Source organism: Dasypus novemcinctus, chromosome 8, assembly GCF_030445035.2.
Source record: "Dasypus novemcinctus isolate mDasNov1 chromosome 8, mDasNov1.1.hap2, whole genome shotgun sequence".
NCBI classification, from domain to species: Eukaryota; Metazoa; Chordata; class Mammalia; order Cingulata; family Dasypodidae; genus Dasypus; species Dasypus novemcinctus.
The window spans coordinates 41,744,772-41,760,131 of record NC_080680.1 but is presented as its reverse complement, the minus strand read 5'-3'; the positions used below and the strand labels follow the sequence as shown (position 1 = coordinate 41,760,131).

General features: G+C 37.2%; 1 protein-coding gene and 1 non-coding gene across 2 annotated transcripts in view; one reads left to right on the top strand and one right to left on the bottom strand.

Moving 5' to 3' along the window:
- DOCK8 (dedicator of cytokinesis 8) overlaps positions 1–15,360 on the bottom strand; it is a 246,921-nt gene that overhangs the window by 195,425 nt on the left and 36,136 nt on the right. The window lies entirely within an intron of this gene.
- Positions 3,951–4,054, top strand: LOC111764371 (small nucleolar RNA U13). Its single transcript, XR_002796996.1, has one exon. It is a non-coding gene; the product is annotated as a small nucleolar RNA U13 (small nucleolar RNA).

Sequence of the window (15,360 nt, the reverse complement as noted above, 5' to 3'; positions counted from 1 at the left end):
CTTCCCAGGGATGAGGACTGAAGGGAAATGGGGAGTAACAGCTAATTGTTACAGGGTTTCTTTAGAGGATGATGAAAATGTTCTAAAATTGATTGAGGTGATGGATGCAAAACTGTGAATATACATTGAAGAAGTGAATTGTATAGTATGAATTATATCTCAACACAGTTGATATATATATATATATATATACACACACACACACACACAATAAGTATTCTACAAAGACATGAGTAAAAACAAAAATTACCAAATTTAGTGTAACAGGAATGGAGGGAAATTTCAGATTTTTGCTGCTAAGTGCTCAATAGACTGATTTTCCTAACGACTAGGAGAGTCACCAATATTTTTATAAAATCAACAGATTAGACCACTGTTCAATGAGATAAAAGGCCCACTTTATATAAATAACATTGCATCGTTGCATATAACACCACAGGGACCCAAAGCCCAAGTTTAATCATTTATGTGTTCTCTTTAAAAGATGACCAGAAGCCACAGAGGGCCAAAGCAACCAAGCAAATGCTCTTTTCAAGTTGACCTTTCCACAGACACGACTGACTTCTCCTGAGACTTCTGCCTTCAGGACTTCCCCAGAAGATCATTCAAATAACCAATTTTAGTTTCATGGTCGTTCTAAAACCCTTCCTATAAAAAACCAGAGGCTGACAGAAATGTCTGAAAATGCTGAGGAAAGGAAGTGGCATTGACACAGAATCAAAGAATGACAGGAGGGACAGACTCTTGCTTTCATTTTGAAGTAAAATCTATTGTTCTAGGCCAAAGCCACAGTGTTCTTTTTTTTTTTTTTTTTTTTTTAAAGGGTTTTACCAGGGATTGAACGCAGGACTTTGTACATGGGAAGTAGACACTCAACTATTTTTTTTTTTTTTTTTTACATATATACACATATATATTTATGCATATATATACATATAATCATATATACATAGAACAACCACTAGAAAAGCTATTGTTTTAGTTTGCTAAAGGTTTCCATGGCAATATATCAGAAATGGGTTGCCTTTTACAATGTGGCTTTTTTTTTTTTTTTTTTTTTTTTTGGATTTGGTAAGTACATCTTTTTTTTTTTTTTTTTTTTTAATTTTTTAATTTTTTATTGACTTTGTAATAATATTACATTAAAAATATATATGTGAGGTCCCATTCAACTCCACCCCCCCACCCCCCCTCTCCCCCCCCCCAACAACACTCGTTCCCATCATCATGACACATCCATTGGATTTGGTAAGTACATCTTTGGGCACCTCTGCACCTCATATACATTGGTTCACATCATGGCCCATACTCTCCTCTATTCCATCATGTAGGCCCTGTGAGGATTTACAATGTCCGGTGATTACCTCTGAAGCACCATCCAGGGCAGCTCCATGTCCCGAAGACGCCTCCACCTCTCATCTCTTCCTGCCTTTCCCCATACCCTTTGTCCATTATGTCCACTTTTCCCAATCCAATGCCACCTCTTCTATGTGGACACTGGATTGGTTGTGTCCATTGCACCTTTATGTCAAGAGGAGGCTCAGATTCCACCTGGATGCTGGATGCAATCCTCCCATTTTCAGTTGTAATCACTCTAGGCTCCATGGTGTGGTGGTTGTCCTTCTTCACCTCCATCTTAGCTGAGTGTGGTAAGTCCAATAAATCAGATTGTAGGTGCTGGAGTCTGTTGAGGCTCAGGATCTAGCTATCACATTGTCAGTCCAGAGATTCAAATCCCCTAAATATATCTTAAACCCCAACATTAACTGCACCTCCAGCACATTAGCATGAAAGTCTTATGAAGGGAGATCCCATCTGAGTCCAGATTCATCACACATAAACACCATTTCCAAAGAGGGGCCATCTGCCCTGGTAGTTAACCCCATCGGCCATGACCATAACTCCCATGGGTCTCTTTAGCCCTCAAAGGAACCAATATCTGGGGGTTGTATCTGCTTTATCTGTCTCTCTGACTCTGCTCAGTTGTGCATGAGGGCAAACCTTCTGCCAGCCTCCAGACTCTTTTTTAGAAACTCGTAGCCATATAAACTCATTTCTCCTTTCCATTTCCCCCTTACTTTGACACTCAACTATTGAGCTACACTTGCTCCCCAGTGAGAGCTGGGTTTTTTTGGTTGTTGCTGTTTGTTTTTAGGAGGTTCCTGGGATCAAACACCGGACCTCATACATGGGAAGCAGATTCTCAACTCTTGAGCTACATCTGCTCCACACAGTGCTCTTTTCATCATGAAATCAGAATGTTCCTGCTCTCCAATCCTTTTTCAACAGGGTTAGCTGACATTTCTGTTCTAATATTCAGAGCTGTAGAACAGATCTTCTTCCCTGACATTTTGAGCCTGACCCAATATCTAACACCGATCTTATTTCCTATTCACACAAAATCAGTTATCCCAGTGGTAATTAAAACCATTACTTCAAACTCTCAATAAGGAGATTAATTTTTTTTTTGTCCTTAAAATGAAAATAGTGTACCCATCCCACATGGAAAAGAACTGCTTCACCATCACTTAAAGAGGAGGTACAGCACACTTATTAGATTGCAGGAATAGGCCAGAATGATAAAGCTACATGTTGGTCGAGTTGTGGGAATTTTAGGAAGTCCCACACCCCGGGGCAGGGGGGGGGGGGAGGAGGAGGGGGAAGGGGGAGGGTTGTATATTGGTTCAGTGTCTCAGGAAAGTAATACTGTAATATGCAACAGGAGCTATAAAACTCGTTACTTTTATTGAATCATTTCACTTTGCAGACTATACCCCATGGAATCCATAAAGATAAAATTTGAGCAGAAATGAGCATATGAATATCATATATGAAAGCAAATAACTGAAAATAATCAAAGGACCCCACACTAGGGAGAACTCAAGCAATAATAGGTTAAAATATAGGAAATATCATTTTGCCATTGAAAATGGCAAAATATATGAATTCTGATCCATAAAAACTTGCATACAAAATAGTTATAAGTAAAAAGCAGCAGGCAGAACTAAGTAGAAATGCATAACAATTTAAGTATGAATATAACACAAGGATCAGAAATACTTCTGGTAGTTAAATAAAGGTAGTTGAATATGTCATTCAGCTCTTTCTCTTGTTAATTCAATATTTAATAAAAGATGCATACAAATAAAGTAGCATTCAGATATGTGTGCACTCCTTGGGGTTTTAAAAAATTATGTAAACATCAGCTATTATGTTTGCTTCTAAGGAACTTCAATTTCAAAAAAGAATCTAGAGTCCCGGTGTCTAAAGCAGCCCTCTTCATCTGTGAGGTGAGACGCCTGCCCACACGAATAGAACTCAGGGCAAATGCTGGTGCGGATGCAGTTACTCTGTGTGAGTTTTATTTTCCTCTGCATTTGATTCTCAGACATTATTGGACATGAACTACAAGATGAGTTTCATGATGCTAGATTTGCATCATGACATGATTTCCTTTTTAAATTAGGATAACCTTTTTCTAAGGAATTCAAAATGCTTCATAAATATTCTCTTCTGTATATTCGCAAATTTTAATGGAAGGGAGCAATGGGGTTTGTTTAAAATATCAATATTCGTATTCGGGGGTCAGAACTGTAGTCATGGGTTTGGTGGTGTGGGTGGGGAGTGAAGCTCTATGTTTTCACCCAGGTCAACCGATAACTGTGGTAGGCAGGACCAAGGACCAGCAGAAGTAATGGTAGAGCAGGGCTTGCTACCTGTGGCCTCTGGACAATTTTCATCAAATCATCAGTTACTTAACAACAAGTAAATAAAATTCCTGGGTCCTATCCAGTCCTAAATCAACATCTCCCCCCACCTTTTCCCTTTGCCACCCTCTCTGGTGTTCTGGGAGTATAGTAAGCATGCACTTTAATTTACCGACCTGGTATTGTGTTATAAATAGCTCACTTACTGTTTCTTTACCTTGTAAACTTTTAAGACACCTATAGATCCTTTTGCGGTTCATAAACATGATGAATGAGTGTTCACGTGTTTGTGTGAGATGTGCCTCCCTCAAACCTTGTTACAATGCCGGCCCATTACCCATCTGACGTGAAAATTTTTAAAATTTAAAAATTAAAAAAGATACTTCTAATGTAAATCACAGCCACAGATATGGAAGGCAGACCCACAAACCATCCAACAACAACCTCCAGTACCATGAGTGATAGAACTGGGCTTGCTTGTATATGATACTTTAGCATGACATTAGCGTAATTCAATGGAAAGAACATTAGAGCATAAACCCAAAGATGACACATCTATATTCTGTTAATGATAGTGTGATTTCCAAGAAGCTTGGTCAGTGTGCCTACTTCCTCTTCTCAAAGAGAGAGATTCCTACCTGTTGATATCTACTTTAGAAGAAACTGTAAGACTGCTCTGAATCATTTAGGGAGAAATTGTGCAACTTCAGAGTAGAGTTTGAATGCTTGATAACTGAATGTGTTTTTGTTTTGGGGTGGGGTATGTGTTTGAGCATTGGTGCCCATTACTTATTAAACAAAACAAAAAAAGAAAAAGTAAAAAAGACCTGGCAAACTGCATTTTTATCCAGCAACTCCAGGTGATTTTTATGTCCACGCAAACATAAGATTCACTGACTGTGCCAGATGAGAGAATGGTTCACTCATTCATCTATTCATTAAACACTGAGGGCACACAGAAGGCCAGCTCTCTGCTAATCACTAGGGATTGAAACAAGGAAGATGGAATCGCTACTCCTGGGAAGTTCAGTCGAGTAGTTACAGCGTGAGGGTCGGGCAATGAAGACGGATAACTGAACTAGTCATTAAGGCACAACGTGATACAGAACTGTGTACAGTGCCTTATGCACAGAGAAGGGAGCTACTAATTTAGCCTCAAAACGTTAACTTCTGGGGTGAGGGGCCATTTGAATTTAAAAATGAGTAGGAGCAAATCTGGTGGAAAAGTTTGCATTTCAAACTTTTTTTTTTTAGCATCACATGACATCTAGACATCAGGTTTCCTCATTCCTACTTCAAGTATTCTAATCATCATGATGCTGTTTCTTTAAAATAGATGTGACTCAATCCTGAGTTTCACCATTTGCCAGCTGTTTGAGTTCAAGTACATTAGTTAACTAGGCTGGGTCTTAGTTTCATTACAAATAAATGAATAAATTAATTAATTAAGGGACTGGGCTATAGAGTTCCTGGACACTGAGCAAGCGCTAACTGGCAAAAATGTTCAAGATTCTCCAGTTGGAAAAATTAGCACCATGATCTATACTAGCAGGTGTACAGGGAAACCAAACAGCCCTGTAAGGCTTCTCTTTGGCTTCCATGCCTGAAAGAAAATTCTCTCAATAAATAGTATAGCCGCAGCCAAAATAGTTAGAAGAATGTTAAAGATGATTCAAGGAAAAACCTTGTATTAGTACATAGAGAGGTTTGGGGGAATCTTGAGGTTTTCTTGAAGCTGATGGATGGGTTCAAAACAATAGTGAAAGGAGTGGTGTAAAGAAAAGCAAACATGTATTTCACTCTTAGTAACTAACAACTGACTGTAAAACACTCAAATACAAAGTGCACAGCTAGTAGTAAATAATAATTATAGACATTTGTAGGTGGTATATATTTGGGTGCACCCACAAGGATATGGTATAATTAAACATCGCAAAATAACCATTGTTCAAGACTAGAAATGATTTATAACAACTAAGCGGTGAAACAATGTTACCCACCAAACCTCCAGAATTACAAGGTGAAGGTAGTATAGCATTTTTAAAATACTTTTTAAAAAATTTGTTGCATGTAGAAAAACTGGCCCTGAGCAATGTAAATGTCAGTGTTGGATCACAGCGCATTGCACTAATAGGGTCTTGAATCATAGGACTGGCTTAAGAGTGAGTAGCAGTTCCTGGCTTGACAACATAAAAGCAATCTAAGGCTTTTTCTGAGACGCACTTTCAGACACTTTAGTAAAGTACATTTAAATAGAATAGACTATAAAATGAATTTCTGTAGACTACAACATGAATTCTGATACATACATATATATCCATACATATCCATGCATGTACCTGTGTTGCTTAAAAAATTTTTAATTTATTGAAATATATCACCCCCACACAAACATACATAAATAATAAGTGTATAGTAATAGTTGTGAACTTATAAACCAAACATATATAACATCATACAAGACTCTCATAACTCACCCTACCACCAACACCTTACATTGTTGTTAAGCCTTTTTAACTAATGAAGAGCATTGTCAAAGCATTACTACTAACCAAAGTATTTTCCCCCAACCCTCCCTATTATTATTATCTTTATGTCATTTATATATGAACATACATAAACAATTAAGTGTATAGTAAAAGTTGTGAACTTACAAAGCAAACATGCATAACATCATACAGGGGTCCCATACATCAACCCTCCACCAACACCTTGCATTGCTGTGAGATGTTTGTTACAAATTACGAAAGAATACTGTCAAAATCTTACTACTAATTATCATCCTTATCTTACACTTGGTGTGTTTTTCCCCCAACACACCTTATTATTATTTTTTAAATATATTTTTTATGACAGAAGTTGTAAACTTATAAAACAATCATGCACATAAGCAGAATTCCCAAGCAACACCCCTCTCTCAACATACCACACTGCGGTGGAACATTTGTTACAGGTAAGATAATATTATCTGATTGTTACCATGTCCATAGTATACATTTGGCTCACATTTTCCATACTGCCCCATTATCAACACAGTACATCTTTGGCACAGATGTAAGAATATTATATTATTACTGGTAACCACAGTCCATAGGTCATTCCAGTTGTATTTTTCCCATACGTTCCCTACACCCTGCAGTAGTGATATATATTTGCGCTAGTTCACAAAGAACACTCTTGTATCTGTACCATCAACCACAGCTCTCATCCACCTCTTGTTTACTGTGCTATTCAGTTCCTAGATTATTTTCTAGCATTCTGTCAATTGGCATTTACATCCCTAGACTACCATTTTCAGCCACATCACTATAAACTAGCTTACTATTTTTACCATCCACTCTATACATTTCCACACATTTACAGTAAAGCTAATTAAAACTTCTACATACATTAAACATGAGTAGTCCATTTCAGTCCTTCTCTTATCTCCATTAAGAATCCACCACCTACCACCAGGTCTTGAAGATATTTTCTGAAAATTTCTTCTAGAAGGTTTATGGTTCTTCTTTTATTTTTAGGTTTTTGGTCCATTTTGAGTTAATTTTTGGATAAGGTGTGAGATAAAAGTCCTCTTTCCTTCTTTTGGCTATAGATACCCAGTTCTTTCAGCACCGTTTTGCTGAATTGACGGTTCTGCCTGAGCTGTATAGGTTTGATAGGCTAGTCAAGAATCACTTGACCATACACATGAGGGTCTGTTTCTGAGCCATCAATTTGGCTCCATTGGTCTATGTATCTGTCTTTATTCCAGTACCATGCTGTTTTTTACACTACAGCTTGGTAATACGATTTGAAGTCTGGAGATGAGGATTCACTTTTCCTTTTATGATGTTTCTGGCTATTCAGGACCCCTTACCCTTCCAAATACATTTGCCAATTTTGTTCTCAATTTTTTTTTTTTTTAATGCTGGGGAAATTTTTATCAGGGTTGCATTGAATCTATCAATTTGAGTAGAATTGACATCGTAATGATATTTAGTCTTCCAATCCATGAGCATGGAATGTTCTTCCAGTCATTTAGGACTTTTTAAAATTTCTTTTAACATTGGGTTGCAGTTTTCTGAATACAAGTGCTTTACATTGCTGGTTAAGTATATTTCTGACTACTTGAGTTTTATCTGTCATATTTTATTTTCACCACTCTTTTGACACTTTTACTTACTTTCATTGATATAATCTTCATTTCTAGACTCTCTTCTAGGCCTCTCTCTCCTGTCTTTCTTTTCAGGCTCTAACACACCCTTTAGTATTTCCTGAAAATCTGGTCTCTTGCTTAGAAATTCTCTCAGTTTCTGTTTATCTGTGAATATTCTAATCTTGCCCTCATTTTTGAAAGACAGTCTTCTTGGATATAAGATTCTTGGCTGGAATTTTTTCTCTTGTAGTATCTGAAATAAATCAGACCACTGTCTTCTTGCCTCCATGGTTTCTGGAGAGAAATCAGCACTTAATCTTATTGGGTATCCTTATAGTTTATGCATTGCTTTTCTCAGAATTCTCTCTTTGTCTTTGGCATTTGACATTCTGATTAGTATGTGTCTCAGAGTTGGTCTATTCAGATTTTTTCAGATGGGAATACATTGTGCTTCTTGGACATGGATATCTATGTCCTTCAATAGGGTTGGGAAATTTTCTAACATTATTTCTTTAAATATTCCTTCTTTCCCTTTCCCCTTCTCTTCTCCTTCTGGGACACCCATGACATGTATGTTTGCATATCTCTGGCTGTTGTTTAGTTCCCTGAGACCTTGTTCAATTATTTCCATTCCTTTCTTCATCTGTTCTTTTGTATGTTCACTTTCAGAGGCCATTTCTTCAAGCTCACCAATCCTTCTTCTGCCTTCTCAAATCTGCTATGATTTCAATGCTTTTTAAATTTCATTTATTGCACCTTTCATTCCCATAAGATCTGCTATTTTTCTATGTACGCTTTCAAATTCTTTTTTGTGTTCATCCAGTGTCTTCTTAATATCCTTAATCTCTTTAGCCATCTCATTGAATTTATTAAGGAGATTTGTTTGAACATCTATCATTAGTTGTCTCAGCTCCTTATGTCATCTTGAGGCTTATCTTGTTCCTTTAACGGGGCCATAGCTTCCTGTTTCTTGGTGTGGATTGTAATTTTTGGTTGGTGTCTGGGCATCTGGCTTTCTAGAATATTTATTCTGGGTGCAGTTTTTCTCTTTAGTTTAGAGCTTCCTGCCCTTTCTCCCTTGCTGGTTTTGCAGTAGGAGCCAAGGATGTAATAGGTGCTATAAACTGTGGAGGCTCAAGCTTCCCTCATTGCCCCAGGGATGGATGAAGCCTCTACCAAATTTCTCCATTCCCAGAGGTAGGGCAGAGTCACCGTTGTGTGGAATAATCCAAGTCATGCAGGCCTAGACTGTAGTTGCCCAGAGAGACTGATGAAGCTTCACAACCCTTTCTCCCCTGCCTGGGGCATGGAAGGAGCTGCAGGTATGGGCGGCAATCTATGCAGCACGGATCTAAGATGACCGCAGTTGCCCCAGTAGACTTTTAATTATTCAGTTTGTGCCAGCCAAAGGTACCCTCAGTTACGTGGATAGACTGGTGCTGAGCTGGCCAGCCTCCTCCCTGTCAGAGGGAGGACTAAAGCCTAGGCTAGGGCTGCAGGCTGATCCAGGTGAAAGAAACCGATTCCTACTATCACTGTGATATGTGGTCAGGCCAGCTTCCCCTCAGGCTGTGAGTAGAATCAAAATGGTGGCCACTGGCTCCTTTCTGACTTGGACAAATTCACACCCCAGCTGTTTCCAAGGTTATTCCTTAGTCGTCCAAGTCTACCAATCAGTAGCCGAAATCAACAGCCAGCTGTCTCCTCCTCCCCTGCTTCTGGGAAATGGAGCTTCCAATTCCAGTCACCGAACAGCTCCTGTGGCAACTTGCACCACCAGAGTTAGACAATCACTGTCCTCCAGGCTTTGGCTGGCAATTTCCCAGAAAGGCTGGCGCAGGTCCCCGTAGCTTCCTCCCTGTCAGAAGTGGTGCTGGGGCCTAGGCTAGAGATGCAACCTGATCTGGATGGAAAAACCGGTCCCCACCAGCACTGGGATTTTCAGTCTGCCCCGCTTCCCCTTGTGTCAGGCACGGAGTTAAGATGGAGGCTCCCGGCTTCTTTATGACTTGGACAGGCTCAAACTCTGTTTTCAGGATTATACTGTAGCCCACTGAATTTTACTCATCAGTAGCTGAAGTAGCCCAACTGTCTCTTCCTCCCCTATTTTTGGGAAGTGGAGCTTTCAATTCCAGCCACGGAACAGCTCCTGAGGAGGCTTGTGCCTCTGGTGGAGGATGCGCACCAGCCTCCGGGGCGTAGAGCGCTCTAACTTACGAATCTTTTCTGCAGATGGACAGCCTCCTCCCATTCCTTCAAGGATGTGGCAGGATGCTCTTCTGGCCTCCTTAAGCCCCCAAACAGGTGCTTCAGCTAGCTCCAGAGAGCTCTGAGTGTTTACGAACTGCCCTGTAGCAGGTGCTGACTCTAGGAGCTCCTTACTCCACCGCCATCTTGCTGTCTCTTGTACCTGTGTTTTAAGCAATAAAGTCTAGAACAACTTCCTCAGAAGTCCTTCTGTTTGAGGCCTCATAATAGAGTCTTTCTGGTTTTAGAGTTTCTCATATTTTCCATCTCTTCTCCTAAACAGCCATCTCATAAAGGCACAACTTCTCTAAAACTGATTCAGCAGGTGGAAATATGACAAATGACTACAAAGAGAACTTTGCCCTTTGTTAACAAGCTGTGGAACTTATATTTCTTCCTCACAGGAGAATCCCAAGTCCCTTTCACTTGGAAAATTCCTCTGAATACAGAAGAATATTTATTAGATGACTTACAAGTTTGAGGGTAACACCAGGAAACCTAGAGAAGTAGTTCTCAATGTCTTTAGTGCCTCTCTAAGACATCTCCTCTCTCCAGCTCTTATAAATCATTCATATGTTATTTCCCATCTGAAATAGTCAACTCTACTAAGGAGGCAGCAGCATAATTACCAAAAGAGCATCTGTAATTAATGAGTAATTTTGTTTTGTAACTGTTTAAATAAAAGAAGATTTCTCTATAAGAGAGTATAGACACATAAAGGAACAGATCTAACATAGGTAAACTAAAGTCCCTGAAATTGAGGAGAGACAAAATGGGAACAGATGTAATATTTAAAGATATATTGTTGATAAAAACACCAGTCTCATCAACCACAATTCTCATCCACCTCTTGGTTTATGTATGAGTGGTATACTTCAGTAAATTAATTTTTTTAAAAAGTCTCAGATTTAAAAAAACTCTATAAACCTCCAATAGAATAAATACAAAGAAAACAAAATTTAGACACATCACAGTAAAACTGCTGAAAACCAAAGCAAAAAGAAAAAAATTTTAAACATCCAGAGAAAAGACAATTAACTTAAAAAGTGTAATAAAACTGATAATTGACTTAGCCCAAAATAATAAAGTAAAAAACAAACAAACCCCAGTGCAATGACATCTTTAAATTGTTGAAAGAAAACAACTACCAATCTAGAATTTTCTACCTAATGAAAAATATCCTTAAAAATAAAGGAAAAAATAAAGACTTATAAGACAAAGAAAAACAGAGAATTTATCATGAGCAGGCCCATAGTAAAAGAAATGCTTCAGAGAGTTCTTCAGGTAGAAGGAAAATGATCCCAGATGACACAGAATTGCTGAAAGCAAAACAGGCACCAAAAGAGTAAACATGTAAGTAAATCTAAATGAGAGTAATTGTACAAAATAATTATAATAACAATAATGTGGAGTTAAAAAGAAAGGTAGAATAAAATATATGTCAACAATAACACAAAAGGTGGGAGAAACAAATAGAGTTCACATGTTCTAAAGTGCTTGCACTGTCTTGCAAAGGATAGAAGTGCTAATTAATATTAAAGTTCTCATAAGTCAAGCATGCAAGTTGTAATCTCCATAGTAACAGAAAAAGAATAGTAAAAGAATATATAACTAGCTCACTAACAGAGTGGAAAATGGAATTTTAAAGAAAGTACTTGGTAATATCAAAGAATGCAACAAAAGACGGCAAAAGAAACAAAAAGTTTGGCAAACAGAAAAAAATACTAGGGTGGTACATTTAAACCCCGATATACCAATGATTATATTAAATGTAAAAAGGTTAAACTCTTCAATTAAAAGACAAAGATCATCAGATTGCACAAAAAACTATATGATTCTTAAACAGTATCCTTCAAGTATTCTAATCATCACAAGACACATTATTTTTTAACTTATAATAAATATATAATAATATATTTAATGTATAACCGGTATGCAATAAAATGTTCATATTTAAAATATAAACTTGGTAAATTTTGACATACGCATATATGCATGAAACCAGTACCATAATCATGAAGTTTCCTCATGTCCCTGTGTAATCCCTTCCCTGATCTTCTACCCCACTGCCCTCAAGCAACCACTAATTTTTTTTTTGTCAATATAGATAAGTTGCATTTTCTAAAAGTTTATGTAAATGGAATAATATAGTATCTCTCTTTCTCTTTTTTGGGTGGAGGGTGTCTGGCATTTTTCACTTAGTATAAGTATTTTGAGATTCATCCATGTATATGAATAATTCATTCATTTTTATAGGTAGGAGTATTCTGTTGTATAGGTATGACACAATTTGTCTATTCACCTGTTGATGGATATTTTTAATTTTAGTCACTCTAATAAATGCATTGTACATGGTGGTATTTCACTGTGATTTTAATTTGCATTTCCCTAATGAGTAGTGATGTTGAGTATCTTTTCACAAAGAGACTTTAAATATAAAGACACAAAAAGACTGAAAATGAAAGGATGGTAAAAGTTATAAGATACAAAATTAGCATCTTATAACTGGTGTCCCTGGTGTTGCTATGTAATATCAGGTAAGAAGGCCTTTAAGGCAAGAAGCATTACTAAAGGTAAAGAAAGACATTCCCTGAATGATCAAAGGTCAAAACACCAGAAAAATATCAGTTCTAAATGTATATAAAACTAATAATATAGTCTCAAAATATACACCTCAAGATCTGACAGAAGAGGATAAATATCAAATTCACAATTATAGGAAAAGATTTTAACACACCCTTCTCAGTATGTGAAAGAACATGCAGATTAAAAAATTAGTGATGTACAGGATTTGAATGTGACAAACTTGACCTAACTGACATATATAATAGAACACCACATCTAACAACTGCGGTATATACATTCTTTGCAAGTGCACATTAAACATTACCAAAAATTGACCATATGCTGGGTCATGAAGCAAATTACAACAAATTTCAAAGTTCAGTAATTGTATAGAGTAGGTTCTTTGATACCACAATGGAATTAAACTAGAAATTAACAAAAACTCACTAACTTTTAAAAGTGTAAATATTTGCTTATTTTTGCATATGACAATTTTAAGCATCAACTTATTTCCATTTTATGCATTTATACATGCTCAATAAACAGATTTTTAAAAACTGAATAAAGACCAAAAAGAAAAAATCATGAGCTAAGAAGTATTCATAATATCCAAATAGAGCTATAAACTCTGTTCTATTTTTATTTTTTGAGTATGAAATTTTTTGCATTTTTAAATATAAAATGTATAAAAAGAGAACATGGTAAAATGTCTCCCTCCTGCTCTTGTCTGCCTGTTACCCAGGTCTTCTCTCCATGGGCAAAATCATAGGTAATAGTTTCTTGTGTATCCTTCTGTATATAAACAAAGCACAGGAAAATACACATATCTATTCTTTCTCCCACTATCTACATCAGTGAGAATATACTCTACTTGGTGATCTGCATTTTGCTTTTTTCACTTTAAGTACACAAAATGACCTCATTCTTTTTTATTGCTAAACATATATGTTCAACTATATGGATGGTCAATACTTTCTTTACTAGTCTCTTTTGCACATTTTTGTTGTATCTGATGTTTTTCCCAATACAAATAACATTCAGTAAATTGCACATGTTAATTCATACATGAATGAATGTCTCTGTGGAATAAAGCACAGATTTAGAACTAGAATTGGAATTGCTGCCTCGAATGGTTGTTCATTTGCCCTCATAGTATTTTACCAATTAATGTTCTTACCAGCAATATAACAGAGCGCAAAAATGGTTTTATTAAATTTAAGGCATTAATGAACTAACTGGCTATTCTGCCCATTGTTATCTATCCTATAGATTCAAGAATCTGTTTATCGATAAGCAAAACCAAGGTCCCCCTCAGAGGTGATTTTCCCGTTTGGGGCAGGAAGTGGCTATCTAATAAAGTTAATTCCTTTATTGACAGGGCAACATGACAGTATTCCTACAAGCTGAAAATCTGGTCTAGATATATTAAGTTTGAGGTACCCAGGAGGGTCCAAGTGGAGTCAGGTTAGCAATTGGGTGAACAGGTCTGCAGCTGCAGATGTAAAATCTGGCCAGGCTTGAGTTTGGGGTTGTTTTTACAGCAGGGGAGGAAAGCTAAACCTCTTCGCTCACGGGTTCTCACCTGTCTCCCTAGCAGTCCATCAGCTGGAGTCTCCATGTGGCTGAATGTGGTGCCTGCAATGGGGCAGTTATAATCTGTAGTTCTGGAACAAAGCCACCCAGCCTGAAAAGAGTAACCCAACCCACCTCTCCCTCCAAACCCAGACGGGCCATTTGTATAATTTGGCTTTGACTCTTCTTTGATGAACGCAATCTTTGAGGAAAGCCCAGTTAACAAAAACTCTCAACCAGGTAGTCAAAGATCTTTTTGAAAGCAACTCCTGAGCCACAGAAGAATTTGTGGACTGAAATTTTGCCAAACTTATGATAAAAAAATAGGTATGCTTGTAGACATTAAGAAGAACTTTCCAATTATTAGGATAGTAGAAGGATCTTTTAAATGGAAACTGATCTTTTAAGTGAAAAGAGAAAAACCTGCCACTATTTATTGAGAGTTTACACTACACCAGGCCCTGGTCTGTGATCTTAATTTGTATCACTTCATTTAATCCACAAAGCAACCCTATAAACCAAATCATCCCCATTTGACAATCAGGATTGGAAATGTGTATGGTCAGGATTTGAACTCCAGGCTATCCGGCTACAATGATCATGTTTATAATCACTATGCTTATAAAAGTTTTTACAAAATGCTATCAAATCTAAGTATGCTAAATATTTTAAAATATACAAAAAGAAAGCCTCTAGAAGCAAATTCTTTATGCTAGGGAGGCAGAACATTAGGTGATTTTTCTTCTTTTCTCTTTTCTTTTTTCTAAAATGTTTATGCTGTAATTACGCTAATTTTATTACAGAAATTATGTATTCACACATTTTTGACCTACCATGTCAGCTTTCTGAATACTGTAAATTCTTCAGCTGAGACACAGGAATGGACTTGAGAGCACAGTCAAGGTCTCTCGAGGGCTCTTTCCATCATTATTACTCTGTCTCCTGGAGTTTCAAAATAAAACTGCATTCTCAACATATCTTAAGTGCTTTCCCCCCACTTCCTGACCTACCTGGATTATACTAAATTCAGCAGATATTGTCCGGAGCTATTATTAAAGCACACCTTGTTTCCCCACTCTGATTTATCTGTTATTTGTCCCACAGCATGGCCAGCTCTTTAAGTTGGCCAATTTA